We start from the raw sequence: 13,206 nt of genomic DNA on the forward strand, positions 1-13,206 counted from the left end.
TGAACCAAAGTAAAATAGAAACTCTTGAAGGCAAACACGGAAGCTTACATAGCTATGGACAAAATTTAGTTCTTTCAATATGGAGATGGATGGGTTTCCTGGAGTAAATGAAGACCTGGTAAGGACACCACAAAGCGTACTTGCTTATTTTGTTTTGACACAAAACCTTTGCTCTCAAGGCAGGTCACCTAAAAGGTAAAGAAAAACCCTTCACAATATCTTCCCAGGAGCAGACCAATAGCCCCCAAAATTTTTTCTTTTCAGCAGATGAAAGAAAGTTAAGGTTGAATTTTACAAATTCATTCAATTTTAACCAGTTTGACCATGCAAGATAGGATTCTCCCTACCCCGCCCATTTCCCTCTCTTTCTTCCCAGCTTTCCAAATCCATTCAGTTTGCCCTTGATTCATCTTTTTCCTGTTCTGAAATAACCAAATTTCCTTTGGGGGAAAAAATTACTGTCTTTTCCTTTACCAAAAATGCAACTCCATCCGTAACACTTTTTCTTGCTGAAAATAGAAGTTCTACTTTCCTGGCATACATACAGAGATCTTTACCTAATTTTTGCTAGAAATTCAGATTTTTTTAAAGGTGATTTTCAAGCAAAAAACAGGTAAACAATTGTGAACTGTGTATTACTGGCAAGTTTATTAAAAAAAAAGTTCATAATTCCTAGAAGTACATACTTCTAGAAATGTATAGCGTGTTTATGAACATATCACAAGTATCTTTAGTTCCTCTGTAAAGAGGAGACAAACTCATGTTCAAAGATTGTTTTCACAATCTTATTTCATTTGGAAAACATCTAAATATTCAACGAATACCCATCATTTAACTTTTTTCAATATAACTTTAAGGTTTCAAGTAACCAAAAAGATTTTGGAAACTGTTTTGAGTGTATTTATTTGTGAAGGAGAGAGAAAGCGGGGGAGGGAGAGGGGGGGAGGGAGAGAGAACAAGCAAGGAAGAGGCAGAGCGAGAGACAGAGGGAGACACAGAGTCTGAAACAAGCTCTGGTCTCTGCTCAGAGCCTGACAGAGGGCTTGAACCCAGAAACCATTATATCATGACCTGAGCTGAAACCCGACACTTAAGTGAGCCACCCAGGCACCCCTAGGAAACTATTTTTAAATGCACCCACCAAAAGCACAATTGTTGTTGAAAAGTTCATTTACAAACTTGTACTTATTTCTGTCTTACTCACTTGTTCCTAACCATTAGGCTTACATGACTCACGAAAATGTCATGAGACCTTAAACAAGTGTGTCCATCGTCCCAAATACTCTTTCTTGCTGAGAAATTCTGTAACAGGGATAACATGAGCCTATGTGGCTTTTAGTAAATCCAGGTAGAATGAAATTAAACATTTAATGCCAACAGCTCTGAAGACAGGTCTGTTTTAATTTAATCAACAAACTTAAACTAACTTGTATTTACTAAAGATTTATCTTCGATCATGTGAACGTGAAGAACATTTGTGTTCATCTTCATACTTGGGAGTTTTAGGAATACTTCAGTTGATAAGTGCTTATTTTCCTTTAAGCCAATTAAATAGAGCTCTTTGAAAAATGAATTCTAGCAATACCATCCGGAGGTAGAAAAAGTTGGCACGTTTATCTCATAACTAGATACATGCATAGATGCACATAAAAGTACAGGCAGACACCACACAGATCTTCTAGCTTTTGTTAGCATTTTAGCCATAAATCAGGTACAATATAAAACTCACTAGTTTATGAAAGAACAGTTGAATCTAAATTGTTTCTGGAAGTTGGAATAAATTTTAACTGCTCCGAAAGCTAAAGCTTTTTTACTGATACTTGTGAACAAGACACTTGGGAAAACTCACCAAAGTTCTAGACTTTCCCTTACACCCCTGGCCATTTTTTTTTTTTTTTTAAGAATACCCCCCCCCCCCCCCCCCCCCCCCCCCCCAGCCAAGTTTGCATTTCAGAGAGATGGGCCTAGTAGTTTCTGGAGGGAAACAGGCAGAACACTGACCTCCCAGAGGCACAGGGAAAGGATGCAAGTTCCTCCAAGAGGGACCATTGTTTCCTAAGTAAGACTAAGAATCTTTTATGATATCTGCAGGCCTTTCAGGATGAATAGGGGAAGTTTGGGGACTGGTTAAAAAAAAAAAGTGAGATTGGAATTGCTTCTAGAGCTGCACTCCTGTTCTTATAAAATTACATAAGACAAGGAGGATTCTCAATTCCTCATGGAATTGGGTTGCAGCTTGAATGCCATCATAGGCTGATGTCCGTTTTCTTCTTTAGATTAGGGAGGAAATCTCCAACTAAGATGGACATCAAAAGATTGCCATGTTCTAGATTTGCTAGATTGAGAGCTGTTTTTGGAATGTTTGGGGGTTTTTTGGGTTTTGTTTTGTTTTTGCTTTCCCTTTGGGTACATAAGGCATTCTCCCATAATGTAAAATAAAATTTAAAAATTTCTATTAGACCCTGGACAACTGCTTTCCATTTTGCCAACTTCTGGCCATACAGCTACCAAAGAAATATCCTTGCAACCATCTTGTCAGGGATCAGCCAGGACAAAGAGTAAATATTTCTGGCAATACTGAACAACCCTTTGGACACAAATATCGCCAAAGATGGTGCAAAGGATACTATACTCCCAAGATCCAGAACAACTGCCGAAGATGGCCAATGGAAAAAAAGATTGGGACAAGTCTCCTGAGGGCAGACAGTCAGTAGGACCCTGCCCCAAAATGGAGTTCAACCCACACTTCTGTCTGGCAGTATTTCAGCACCCTCCAAAATACTGATGGTTGCTGAGCAGAGTTCTCAGGACCTAAAATGAGGCAGCCAAGAGGACAATCTCTCCCTGGGAGATAAAGAATAAAAAACCAATTGGTTTGGATTTGTAAAGGAAGGGACAACATAAAAATTGATTTTCCTCTTTCAACTGGGCATTTGAGACAGATTCAGGAAAGCTGAGTCCTCACCAACATCTCTGGTTTTCCCAGGAACCCATCCACAGGCTCTGGAGTGAGTGGGGTTTAAAGTAGAGCATGCAGCTCCAGGATCTACTAGAATCTGGCAATACTTTCTATTAATTTTTCCCCCTTGGCTGTTGAAGGGAACAATGGGGAGCACTGACAGGAGAACACCTCAGAGGACCATTAACCCCAGGAGAGGCTCCAGGAGGCCCCTCCTATGAAGGTAGATATGTCCTTAAGGCCACTAACTTTGTTTATGATCTTAGTCTCTTCAGAGTGGAAAGATGGATGTAGACAGAGTATTAGTAGATTAGATCTGTTTAGAGAGGCATCAGGGTAGGGAATGGGAGGGGAAAACCTGTTGTAAGATGGCCAACAGAATAATGAGAAAACACCTGTCTCTGATCAGACTCCCCCTTCTGGGTTCTTCTTCCCATCCTGCTTGTCATGTATATTAATGAGGAATGCGGAAGTAACAGGCTATAAATTGTTCCCTCCGCTAATGCTCTGGGCTCAGACCTCTGGAGAATGATCTCCTCTGAGCCCACTGGTGTAAAATAAACCTGCCTTCCAAGATCTCCGAGTCTTGGAACTCCCCCCGCAGGGTGATCCAAACCAGATTATGTAATATTTGGAATCAAGTAAAGGAGGCTAGGAGAAAGCAGTAAGAGTCACTTGAGTCTTACAGTCTTTGTTTTAGGTACCTCTTATGTTAGTTTTTTATTACTCTTTTGCAATGAAATCTTCCAATGAAACTATTATGAAATCTTGAAGCCTTTTAGAAGCTTCTTCAAGCCAATTAAAATCGATATCCCATTCTGCTTTGGGGGAGAACCCTTATGTTCACATTCAAGTGTACCTCATAAAGGAAGGATCTTATTTAATTGGGATGTTTCTCATAATGGCCATTGTAATTTTAGATCGTCTTCATCAGATCAGTCCATTTAGTAAAAAGTGTACATGCAGAGAGACCATAATGTCTAACATAAAACCAGCAAGGTCTCCTGAAGTGAGGGTGGGGTATGGGGTGACCCGCTTGAAGGATTTCAATGGCTCAGGTCCTGCGTCTAGACTTGGCTCAAAGAAAAATCCTAGATCACCTGATGGTTGGGACTTGGGTTTTGTTTGATGGTGTGCCTTTTAAGGGATACTTGTTTTCCTGGCTGGCAGTCCATGCCCAATCTGTCTGACTCTTGACCAGATAGATACCCCTCATTGCATGAAATTTTCTTGTAGGTGGCAAGCAACCAATTGGGAAACTTGGCCACACCGATTTTCTCCTTCTGTGGCATTCTTGGGCCCCAGAGACCATTGTGACTCACATGAAGGTGGCAAGGGCTCTAGCAGCATTTAGGTGCTCAACCTGTGTCTAGCAGTTCTACTTTCAGTTTTAGTTTTGCTCTGAGAAAAATCCATGGGTTTAAACTCAACCCAAGAACCCCTGAATCCAGAGTCCCTGTCCTTCTGGGATTGTTTCCTTCAGATTCCTCTTGTACTAGTGTCAACTCAAAGAAGCAACAGGCTGAGTCCTTGGAGGGTTTGAGGCAGAGTGTATTTAGGGCCAAGGAGTTCCAAGAGGGGAAACCAGACAGAGTTCAAGCAGTAAGTTCATTGGCTCGAGGATGAGGAGAGGTTCTTGGTGGATGTTCATTGGTCAGGAGGTAAGTCTTGGTTTTCTGTAAGTGAGGCATTTACAGGAAATCAACCTCTCAGACCTTAGAGTCTGCTCTTCTGAGGTTGCAGGTGTGAGATTTTCCATTTCATATTCACCAGTTACCTATTTAAACTGAAATCCTTTCATGACTTTCAACCAAGAAATCTTTCAGAAAGCTGGTCAAACTTTCTAGCAAAACATTGCAAAAAAAAAAATTAGTTGTAAACTGACAAAGCAATCAATAAAGGTTACAAGTTTTCTAATTTCACATTTTTTAAGGACCGTAATAGAGGCATACCTCCAAGATGGTGCAGATTTAGTATGAGACGACCACAATAAAGCAAATGTTACAATAAAGGAGCCAAGTGAATTTACTGGTTTCTCAGTGCATATAAGTTAGGTTTATACCATATCGCAATCTATTAAGTGTGCAATAATCTTGTCTTTAAAAAAAAAAGTGTATATACCTTCATTTTAAAATACTTTGGCTAAGAGAAATGCTGGCTGTCATCTGAGCTTTCAGTGAGTCTTAATCTCCTTTGTGACGGCTGTGGATTGATCAGTGTGGTAGTTGGTGAAAGTTGGGATGAATGTGGCGACTGCTTAAAAAAAAAAAAAAAAAAAAGACCACAACGAAGTGTGCCAAGTCAATGAGGTCTTCCTTTCATGTACGATGCTCTTGGTTAGCATTTTACTCACAGGTGAGCTCTCAGAACTGGAGTCAATTCTTTCAAATGCTGCTCCTACCTTATCGACTAAGTTTATGTAATATCCTCAATTTGTCGTTGTCAGGTCAACATTCTTGCCGCATCTTCACCAGGAGTAGATGGCATCTCAAGAAACCACCTTCTTTGCTCACCCCTAAGAAGCAACTCCTCCTCCATTAACACATGACCGTGAGATTGCCACAGTTCACTCACATCTTCAGGCTCTACTCATTCTAGTTCTCATGCTATTTCCACCACATGTGCAGTTACTTCCTTCCCTGAAGTCTTGAACCGCTCAAAATCACCCATGAAGGTTGGAATTAAACTCTTCCACACTCTTGTTCATGTTGATATTGTGACTTCTTCCGATGAATCATGAATGTCCTTCATGGCATCTGGAATGATTCCAGAAGATTTCAACTTACTTTACCCAGATCCATCAGAGAAATCACTCTCTAGAGTGGCTATAGCTCTTTGAAATGTATTTTTTAAACCATAAGAGGTGCAAGTTAAAGTTATTCCATGTTCAGAGGGCAGCAGATAGGAAGTCGGGTTAGCAGGCATGAAAACATTAGTCTCTTTGTACATCTCCTTCAGGTCTCTTGGGTGACCAGGTGCATTGTCAATCAGCAGTAACGTTAAAAAAAAAAAAAAAAAAAAAAAAAAAAAAAAAACCTCTAGCAATAGGTCCTAATTGCAGGCTTAAAATACTCAGTAAACCATGTTGTAAATGGGTACACTTTGATCTAGACTTTATCGTTCCATTTATAGAGTACAGGCAGAGTAGAATTAGCATCATTCTTAAGGGCCCTAGATGTTTTGGAATGGGAAATGAGCATCAGGTTCCACTTCAAGTCACCAGCTACATTAGCCTCTAGCAAGAGAGTCGGCCTGTCTTTGGAAGCTTTCAAGCCAGACATTACCTTCTCCTCTCTAGCTGTAAAAGTCCTAGATGGCATCGCCTTCCAATAGAAGGCTGTTTTATCTACAGTGATATTTTGTGTAGTGTGGCTACCCTCATCATCCTGGCTAGATGCTCTGGAGAACTTGCTGTAGCTTCTCCATCAGCACTTGCTGCCTCCCCTTGCACTTTTATGCCATGGGGATGACTTCCTTCCTTAAACCCCTGAACCAACCCCTGCTGGCTTCCGACCTTTCTTCTGCAGCTTCCTCCCCTCTCTCAGCCTTCATAGAGTTGAAGAGAGTCGGGGCCTTGCTCTGGATTAGGTTTGAGTTTAAGGGAATGAATGTTGTGGCTGGTTTTCTCTTCTGGCAGACCACTAGAACTTTGTCCATATCAGCGATTAGTCTGTTTGATTTTCTTATCATTTGTGTGTTCACTAGAATGGCTCTTAATTTCCTTCAAGAGCTTTTCCTTTGCGTTTACAACTTGGCTGTTTGGCACAAGACGCCAAGGTTTGGACATGCCTTCCTCACTAAGCTTAATCATTTCTACCTTTTCATTCCGAGTGGTGTATGACTCTTCCTTTCACGAGAACACTTAGAGGCCAACATAGTTCCTGGCCAATTTCTAGCTGGCCTAGTTTCAACACTGTGGCCTCTCGGGGAATCAAGATTCTGGGAGAGAGCACGTATGGTCCATTGTTCAAGGTACCCCAAAACAGTTAGAATGGTAACATCAAATGTCACTAATCACAGATCACCATAACAAACATGGAAATGATGAAAAAGTTTGAAATATTCAAGAATTATATGAAAATGATACACAGACACAAAGGGAGCAAATGCTGTTGGAAAAATGGTGCCTATAGACTTGATAGTCAAGTCTTCGATTTAGGAATGGAAGGCATTATCTGCAAAGCACAATGTGGCAACACACAATAAAATGAGGTGTGCCTGTATGTAGTTCATTTTAAGTCAAACAGCTTTGCATTGCAATGTTTCATTGGCCAAGAGTCCTTTTTGGGACTATTTTTCTGGAATAAGAGGTGGTAGAGAATTTAGGTGGTAATCTTAATAAACCAAGGGTTCCCCCTGACCCAAACATTTTTGTTTTCGTGCCTCTCCATCTGAAATATTTGAGTTGTCTTACATTGTTTATACTGTCCTACGTAAGCAATACTAAGGTTGTTTAAAATTTTTAATCAGCAATTCCTAGCAAATTTCCCAAGAACGAACTGGTAAGAACAACATTTGCTACAGTTAATTCAAAGATAGATAACATCTGTTTACCCCAGGAAACTTAAAAATTTTCTAATACTTTTTTTTTTTCTTTTAAGCAGCTGTTTTTTTTTTCTCTAAATTACTTGAAACACTTTTCCAGTCAGAGATGTCACGTGACCTGTTTGTCAACACTTTGCACATTTTAAGTAGGATTCACACCCAGTGTGAAGCCCAAAAAGGGGCTTGAACTTATGACCCCAAGATCAAGACCTGAGCTGAGAGGAAGAGTCCAATATGTGACCAGCTGAGCCACCCAGTTTCTCAACTCTTTGTACGTTTTCAATGGAGTATTTCTCTACGTTTAGGCAGCTTTCATGGATTTCTTCTCCAAAACACAAAAGCCTCACAGGATGATCCATTTTTACACCTACTCCTGAAAAGACCGAAGAACTTTTTATAAACATCAGAGTGGGAAAGGACTATGTGAGAGAGCCTGGCTAGGTTACTTCTCATTCATCTTTCATGTGGAAAAGGCTGGAAACAACCTCAATGTCCAACACGGGGCCTCAGCTAAATACATGAATAACAAATCTCAGAAAATAGACTAAAATTTGCTCTTAAAAAGAATGAGGTAGAGCATATGTGGCAAAGGACACTTTTCAAGATAAATGCTGTGAACGGTGTTCATACATTCATTGAACGGTTATTTATTAAGTACAGTCTGAGCACTGGGGGGCCCCAAACTTAAGGCAGACAAGGCCTCTGATTTACCTGCCTACTTTACAGCATATTTCTATTTGTGAGGATTTTTAAAAATTAAGTTGACTTACTTTGGAATTTCTATACCTAACACGGGGCCCAAACTCACAACTCCAAGATCAAGAGTCGCTCACTCTTCTGACTGAGCCAGCTGGGCTCCCCTTTTTGTGAGGTTTTTAAAAGTGTTTATACTTGGTGGCACCTGGGGTGGCTCAGTTGGCTAAGCACCTGACTTTGGCTCAGGTCATGATCTCACAGTTCATGGGTTCAAGCCCCACGTCGGGCTCTGTGCTGATCGTGCGTGCAGAGCCTGCTTGGGATTCCCTCCCTCTCATCTCTCTGCCCCTCAACTATTCATGCTTTCTCTCTCTCAAAATAAATAAACTTTAAGACTTTTTTAAAGTTTAATGTGTGTGTATAAACATATATACATAAATGCACACATTTTTTAAAGTTATATTTTTATGTGTACATATGCGTGTATTTGCATTGTGCGTTTCTGGTGTTAACATAAAATGTTAATGTGATTGCCTCTGGGAAGGGGGTGGCCGGGCCTGAGGCAAGAGAGACACTTCTTTGTCTATATTTTGCATATCCACACACCTGGATTACCATTTCCACTGAAAATATATTACTATTGGGGGTGCCTGGGGAGCTCAATCTGTTAAGCATCTGACTTTGGCTCAGGTCATTACCTCACAGCACTTGAGTTCGAGCCCTGTGTCCGGTTCTGTGCTGACAGCTCAGGGCCTGGAGCCTGCTTCAGATTCTGTCTCCCTCTTCTCTGCTCCTCTGCCACTCATGCTCTTTCTTTCAAAAATAAAAAATTTTAATGTTTATTTAAGAGAATATTTTACTTTTAAAACAAACATTCCAATAATTATAAGCAGTGTTTATAATCTTCAGTGTCCATATATAAGCGATGTCTGTTAAGAATTCCTTGCTGGCAGATTTTCAACAATCGCCAAATTATGGAAAGAGCCTAAATGTCCATCACCTGATGAATGGATAAAGAAGATGTGGTATATATTCACAATGGAGTACTACATGGCAATGAGAAAGAATGGAATCTGGCCATTTGTAGGAAAGTGGATGGACCTCGAGGGTGTCATGCTAAGCGAAATAAGTCAGGCAGAGAAGGACAGATACCATATGTTTGCACTCATAGGTCTAACAGGAAAAACCTAACAGAGGACCATGGGGAGGGGAAGGGGGAAAGAGAGCTGGGGAGAGTGAGGGACACAAATCATGAGAGACTCTTGAATACTGAAAATGAACCAAGGGCTGAAGGGGAAGGGGGAGAAGGGAAGGGGAGTGATGGGCATGGAGGAGGGCACTTGTCAGGATGAGCACTGGGTATTAAATGCAAACCAACTTGACAAACTATAAAAGAAAAAAATAAATAAAATTCCTTGCTGACTGAAAAGTTGTAAAAACCATGACAGGAAATACTCGTTTTCCAAAAACTTTGTTTGAACCATGCTTGATCGGTAATGCTTGTTAAGTTGACTAAAAAATAAGCTATAGAAATGGAAGCTGTAGAGAGCCCCTAATGGGGGAGTGTCAGCCCCGGAGAAATAGGACACCACAACAATATTAAGGAATGAATGAAGGATGGGCTAGTGAGAGTTCTTGGTATATTCCAAGAAAACAAGGAAAATAAAAAATGGGGACAGGCACTGACCTCAAAGGGAAAAGGAGAAGTGAGGGTTAGAACAGTGATGAGGCAGGTCAAGTGGTATCTGGGGGCCATTATTAGCCATTAGTTTGTCAGTAGCAAACTCCGAAGGTCCCTAGAGAGGAAAGAGGACAAGACTTCCTTCAATGCCGGGTGTAGGGGACACTCTGCAGGGACAGGATGGATCCTCCCACCCCCAATTTGGTTCAGATATCAAAACTAATGAACACATACACACACACTCACACACTCACACACTCACACACACACCCCAAGAGGTATGAAGAGGCTTATTCCTCACATAACAAGTCTTCCTGGGGAGATGGGGGTAGGCTTCCCAGGTTTATCCAGAATGGCTTGAGAGGACAGGGCAAGGGCTCCTGCGGGTGGCCAGGGGCTGGTGAGGTTCGAACCTCCTCACAGGACCAAGGAGGGAGCCCCCCCACTTCCTATCAGCCGGCTCGCAAGTGGGGCACCAGGGGAAGAAGCTTACAAGTTCCCAACTTCAAGCATCAGGGGTGCCTGATGGCTCAGTCAGTTAAGCATTGGACTTCGGCTCAGGGCATGATCTCACAGTATATGGGTTCGAGTCCCGTGTCGGGCTCTGTGCTGACCGCCTGGAGCCTGCTTCACATTCTGTGTCTCCCTCGCTCTGCTGCCGCCCCCACCCATGCTCTGTCTCTTTCTCTCTCAAAAATAAACATAAAAAGTCAAACATCAGGGGCTCCAAGGTGGTTCAATAGTTAAGCATCCAATTCAGCTCAGGTCGTGATCTTGCAGTTCATGAGTTAAGTCCCACATGGGGCTCTGTGCTGACCACTTCAGAATCTGTGTCTCCTCCTCTCTATGCCCCTCCCCTGCTCACATTCTCTCTCTCTCAAACAGAAATTTTGTGTTTTTTTTTTTCAAGTCAAACATCAACAATGGAGTCAGATTATTACAGAAGGCCTGATAGATGCAGAATCTTTTTCTATTCTTGCATTTCCATGTGAGGAAGACTGAACTGGAGAGAGAATTCTGAACACCCAACGTCCTAGGTTGGAAAGTGGGTGAGGAGGGACTACTGCTCTGGAGAAGAAAAGATTCTTAGGAGATACAAGCAAAGGGTGAACCAGGCATGAGAAAGAGGACGGAATGAATTCTAGAAGCCAGGAGAACTCAAAGGTGATCTAGGTAGTCCATGGGTTTGCAGGCAAGGTTGTGAAAGTAACTAGAGAATCTGAAGTTGAACATAAAGATAGAAATATTAGTGTTAAATTGTTTCTTCATATCTATTTTGCTTGGCAAAAGATTTTATGTGAAAAGACATATATAAAATCAAAGTTAGAAGATACCTCCAGAAAAGAAAAAAGAAAATAGGATCTCCCCAAAAGGGAGGTATGGAGGTCTGATACAGGACTACAAGAAGGAAATCGAGACCAGAGCTCAGGCTGTGAAACAAGGCAGCGGAGCCTCCAAGCTCAGCCCTGTGACTTACTCAGTGTGCAACTTGAGTACCTAAGTGACGTCTCTTCCCTAAATCTAAGTCCCCCTGCTCCGCAAGCTGGGGTATTACCAGGACTGACATGGTGATCGTAATGATTAAATGAGATAGTGTATATGGCTTATACAACCTACTGAACCCAGGGCCTGGAAGTTGAACTAATGGTATTAACATATCAATATGAGAAGATTTGGAGACTTCTGGGCAAAAAAAAAAAAAAAACAAGGGAGAGGAATGGGGACGCCTCTGATTAGGAACATGGATAATTTAATCCCTACAACAACCCTACAAGGCAACGTAATGACGCTAAAAGAGGAACACATAGGTGTTACGTCACTGGTCCAAAGTGAGGTCCTCGGCCAGCCTCCAAGTACAGGTCTGCAAGGCTCCAAGGCTTCCGGGTGGTCCTGTACCAAGATAATTTTTTGTTTTTGTTTTTGCTACTCCTTAATGGATATTTTTGAAATAGGAAGCGAAAGGCAGAATAGTGGGTCTTCAAAAGAATAGAAATGCAGAAGTCTGCAAATGTGTGTGAGTCAGAAGAATGAAAGCAGAATGGAAAATACATTTGAGGATAAAAAAAAAAAGCCAGAAGAGGAAAAAATAATGGCCATATGTATAAAGTGTTGAAAAAAATATGCAATGTGTGTGGAAAATTTCTTGGCTAAGCAATGGGGAAAATTGTATGTAAATGTGTAAATGGTTAAGATAGCTATTATAATTAAAACCTGTGAGCAAGAGATAGGAAATTGCTTTGGCAAAATAAAAAGTACTTCACCAAGGAGATAGGAAATGGGGTATTCTTGAAACGGTTTTTGATAATGTTCTAACCAAGGCAGTTTTTATGGCCAAAATCTTTTAAAGGAGAGAGAGGTTCACAATGAAGGAGAAAAATGACCTAATCCTCCAAACGCCCCTTGGGGGCCATTTCATTTCCACTTTCTGGTTGTTTTGTTGATTTCTAGTTTGTTTTGCCTTCCAAGTCATTTCAAATGACTGTCCCAAGACGGTCTCAAAGGATGGCATTGTTCTATGTGGGGACACATACCAAACTTAGGCCATAGGAACCAATCCCAATGCCAGCTTGTCACCAGTTAATGATATTCTGTGCATCTCACAAGTTGCTGCCATTTGCCCCCTTGATATTTCTCCACATTTAGTTTCTGAAGAGCCCCAACATTTGGAACTGAGGAGCGGCAAGAAAATGAGAAGGAAATCTCTCAAGATGAGATCAGTAGCTGGGTATCATCATTTCAAAAGGATGGAAAGAAGGGTCGGAGAGTGAAGTCCAGGAGAACAAGCCTTTGGGGTCCTGTCCTCTGATTTGTCTCATGTGATGTGCGCTGAAGCGTAACTCGGTCCTCTCCCTTTGTTCCACTGCTGTGTTTGCCTCCTGCCAAGGTCCAGCAGGTGGTGGACTTGGGTGAGGACACCCCCTCTCGGAAGACTTGTCATCCATCCGCAAGCTGTAGCTGATGCAGGAGGACAAAGAACGGAATCTCTCCACCTGGGCTCCATGGGTTCCGAAGACTCGTCGCCAAATTGTGTAAACTGTATCCAACCTTATATGAAGTGAATTTATATTTGCACATAAGAATGAGAAAGATGAGAAGAAACAGGCCTAATCTGCCTCAGGAAACAGGATGGGGATCCATCCAGTAAGCTGGCTGTTCTACTTCCTTGGTTTATTCTATATTCAGAGGGCAGTGATTTGTAAGACTGTTGGCTATAACTTCACCACAAGCTTGGGTTATAATCAACTGAGAAGCTGTTCTCTCTATGTAATGATGACAAATAGGTCATTTTGAATTTTAAAGGAGAGAATATATTCTAAAGGGTTTG

The sequence above is a fragment of the Suricata suricatta genome, chromosome 13, assembly GCF_006229205.1.
Source record: "Suricata suricatta isolate VVHF042 chromosome 13, meerkat_22Aug2017_6uvM2_HiC, whole genome shotgun sequence".
NCBI classification, from domain to species: Eukaryota; Metazoa; Chordata; class Mammalia; order Carnivora; family Herpestidae; genus Suricata; species Suricata suricatta.